This window comes from Octodon degus, unplaced genomic scaffold, assembly GCF_000260255.1.
Source record: "Octodon degus isolate 3935 unplaced genomic scaffold, OctDeg1.0 scaffold00127, whole genome shotgun sequence".
In the NCBI taxonomy this organism is placed as follows: domain Eukaryota; kingdom Metazoa; phylum Chordata; class Mammalia; order Rodentia; family Octodontidae; genus Octodon; species Octodon degus.
In genome coordinates, this window is record NW_004524703.1 from 5,066,747 (window position 1) to 5,070,740 (window position 3,994).

Genomic DNA, 3,994 nt, shown 5'->3' on the forward strand with positions numbered 1-3,994 from the left:
GGCTTCTGAGGACTGCAGCTGGGGCCTGTATGCTGAGCTATATCTTTGGCTTTTTTATTTTTTGTTTTGAGGCAGTCTTGCTGAATTGCTAAGTTGCCCAGCCTGGGCTTGTATTTGTGAGCCTCCTGCCTCAGCCTCTCCGAGTGCTGGACCCACAGGCACATGCCACCGTGCCTTGCTAAAAACATGGTGCTTTTCAATTTAATTCAACAAAGGCTTCTGATGACCCTTCTGGGCCCAAACATTGAAGCAGGCCCTGAGCTCTGTGGAGTGGACAGACACAGTCCCCACTGTGGTGAGGTTGCGTGTGGGGGATGGGCACAGTGGACAGCATGGGCGTGGGCAGAACTGATAAAGGTGGAACTTCCCGGATGCAGGACCCCCCACAGTACCCAGGGCTCAGTCCACACACGTGAAAGTCCTGCTCCAGGAGCCCACTAACCTCGTCCTAGTTGTTATGATAAACACACGAGAACCCAGCAGGGGAGTCTTCTTCGTCCCTCTTCACATCACTATTTCTCCCCCAGGGTCATCCACCACAGTGAATTTGGGATATGTCCTGTTCTGTGTCTTTATACTTTTTTTTCTTTCTTTTCATTTGTCTTTCTTTTCTTCTCTTTGTACGTGTAGTACTGACATTTTTTTTTTTTTTTTTTTTGCAGAACTGGGGATTGAACTCAGGCCCTTGTGTTTGCCAGGCAAGCGCTTATTCTACTGAGCTATCACCCCAGCCCTAGTACTGAGAATTAAACCCAGGAGTGCTCTCCCGCTGAGCTGATCCTAAGCCCTTGTTATTTTAATTTTAAGAAAGAGGCTCACTCATTTGCTCAGGCGAGACTAGAACTTGTGATCCTCCTTCTTCAGTTTTCAGAGTACCTGGGGTTACATGCATGTACTTCCACACCTAACTTGCCTTTCTTGCTTAGGCACAGTCAGAAGGTTGCTCCTGTCCCCTGCTGCTCACTTTCCTCCTGCAGTTCTTCCTAAAAAGTGATACTGTGGTGGAGAAAATGGGCTTTGAAGTTAGATTCCCAGGGTTCAGATTCCCGCTCCTCCATTTACTAATGGTATGACTAGGAACTCAAGCGAGTGACTTAACTGGCTAGCCACAGCAGGCTGTTGAATTTCTGAGATCTAGATGGTCTGGTGGTGTTTGGCATCTTGGTTTTTTTTTTTTGTTTGTTTGTTTGTTTTTTTTTAGAGATAAGGTCTTGTTATGTAGTTCAGACTGGCCTCTAACTGGCAGAGATCCTCCTGCCTTAGCCTTCTGAGTGTTGGGATTACAGCTGTGCACTACCATGCATGGCTTAATGTTGGGTTTTTGAGATTAGCCTTTGTAGGAGCATTTAATCCTCAGCACTGGCAAGTACTGCAGATCTGTGCCTGCCCCTTTCCAAATCCAACTATTGCCACTGACCAGCACACGACAGCTCTGCTCCTCATCTACAGAACAGCAGCAATTACAGTGCGTGCCTCACAGGGAACTCTACAGGCGTCAAGTGGAACGTGTTCTGCTGGACTTGGGAGAACTGGGGAGCCACAGGTTGCTTGGGCGCCTCGCTCTTGTTTTCCATAGTCCGGTGCCTTCCGGCTTCATGTGTCCTTTTGTGCTGCGACTCCACACACAAGACTAGCCAGCGTTAGCACATGTATTCATAATAAAAATTTTAAAAATCACTCAATTGATTAGGGCCTTAAAACAGTCAACTCAAAATGGAGAGGAAATGTGTGGTTTTAATAGTGTTTGAGGTGGACAGCGATGACACATACAACAGGATTATTTTAAATGTAGGGCTGAGTATATTTTTGGTACATATTTCATCTGGCTGGATGTTTAGAGAGAATTTCTTCTTTGAAATTCCTATTTTTCTTCTCCCAATTAAGGCTAAGACTGTAAAAATAGTTTATTACAGCATTTGGTGATTCAGGAAACAAGTATGTTCTAAAAATGTAAATAGCTGTATTGAAGTAAAACATGTGCCACAAATTCACATTAATTATATGTAAGTTAATAAAGACTTTGGTGGGCAAATAAACAATGGTAATACTTTGGTAATACATTGCTGGAATGTGAGTGCTAAAAATACAGTGTCTAATATAAATATATGACTCAAGGTGATCACAAATTAATCATTATGTGTATTTAAAAGGAAATATACTGGTATAGTTTAAGCCCAATATGCTCTTAGAGGAGTTCATTTACTCTCTACTGGTTTTCTTACCTTTATTGTCTAATACATATATTCACAATTAGTGGGATATGTGTAGCCTCAAGCAAGTTTATTAGTGTTTACTTTTTATTTTTTAAATTTTTTTTTAAGAATTTAGGACAGGGTGTATAGGGTGTACAGGGTCTCACTATGAAGGTCAGACTCCTAGAGATCCTCCTGTGTTCAGCCTCCCAAGCCCTGGGATTATAGGCGCATCCCGCCACACCCAGTCTCAAGGCATGCTGGGTATAGAACTCCGGTCGCTGTGCTCTGCTGAAGCAGGTGCTTTAGTCCACTGAGCTATCTGGTGGGCCCTTATCAGTGTTTAAATAACAGGAGGTGAAGGTGTCACTAACCCATAACTCATCACACAGGCATCACAGACCTGCAGCTGGGGTGACCGACTTGATCCTGGAGAACCTTCCATCGTGATGGTTAGGGGTTCACCTCTTTAAAGGCACACAAGCTTCAGCACCAAGTGGTAGGTGCTTAGATGACTCATACGAAGTACCAACACTGAAGGCTTGGACTGAAGGACCTGGTAAACTGAGCTGCCTGGCGGAGGCGGGATGCAGTGATTGCTGCAGGCTCTGCCGACAGATGGATGCTCTGTCAGCCTTTGGGAGTTCTTTCCCTTGCTGCAGCAAACCTGTCCCTGTTGGGTCTGACCTCAGTGACAAGGCTCAGGATAATTACTTAGAATGGATGCTGCCTCTTTCTCACTCGGTGGACACCCCCAAAAGATGTAAGCCCACCCCCAGTGAAAGACTTTGCTACTTTCCTTCTCTGGTTTTGTCAGGCCTCTGGAGCAGAGTTTCCAGGGTCCCCGACAGCCTGTTCCAATCTATGCTCAAGTAGCTATGGCCACACGGGGAGAGTTTTGTTCCTACTCTTTTCAGTGAGGCCATTTGAGAAGCAGTGGCTGTCACCCGGCTGAGGATGTGCTGTGTTCTGACCACAGCCCACCTCCTGTTCTCCTCAGGTGGCTTCTGCCCTGAAGGTCCAGGATGGCGCTCTCTGGCCCACTGTGTGGCCAGTTTGTAGGACTGGGCTTCTGCAGTGGTCTCCACCCCAAATTCCTTTCTGATGCATTCTGGCTCTCCCTACTCATCGTCTGACTCTAGATCCATCATGACCCCGGGGCCTGGCTTTCTGACCCTGTCCAGTGGTGCTTGTTTCCAAGTCCCCTGCCCCTGGATGGCTGCCAGCCTACCAGATCCTTCAGCATCCCACTCCATAACACCCCAAACACCTCCAGCCTCCAGTTCAGCACTCCCTCTTTCCATTTGAACCATGGTGTCAGCCACTGCAAAGTGGTTAGCAGCCACGGTCTGGCATGAGACTGCCTGTGTGCCAGCTTTGCCCGTCACTGCTTGTGTGCCCACGCAATCACTTGCTCTCCTGTGTCTCATCTTATCTTGCCATCTCTACAATGTGTTTAATCCCAGGCCCACAAGTTGTTTGGAGGATGATACTCATAGATAGCCTGGTGCCTGATAAGCTGTGAAGACGTGATGGTTTTGTTAGCTTGCCAGGGCCTCCATAACAAAATCTTGTTTCTTTCTAGTCTGGAAGTACAAGATGGAGGTGTCAGTGGGGTTGGCTCATTCAGAGCCCATTCTCTTTGGCCTATAGATGGTGACTTTTCTGCGTCGTCACATGGTCATCCCTCTGTGTGGGTCAGGGGCCTAATCTTCGCTTCAAATAAGGACAATAGACAGATTAGAGAATGCTCCACGCGTTTGACCTCATTTTAAATTAACTGTCTCTCTGAAAGCCTTTTT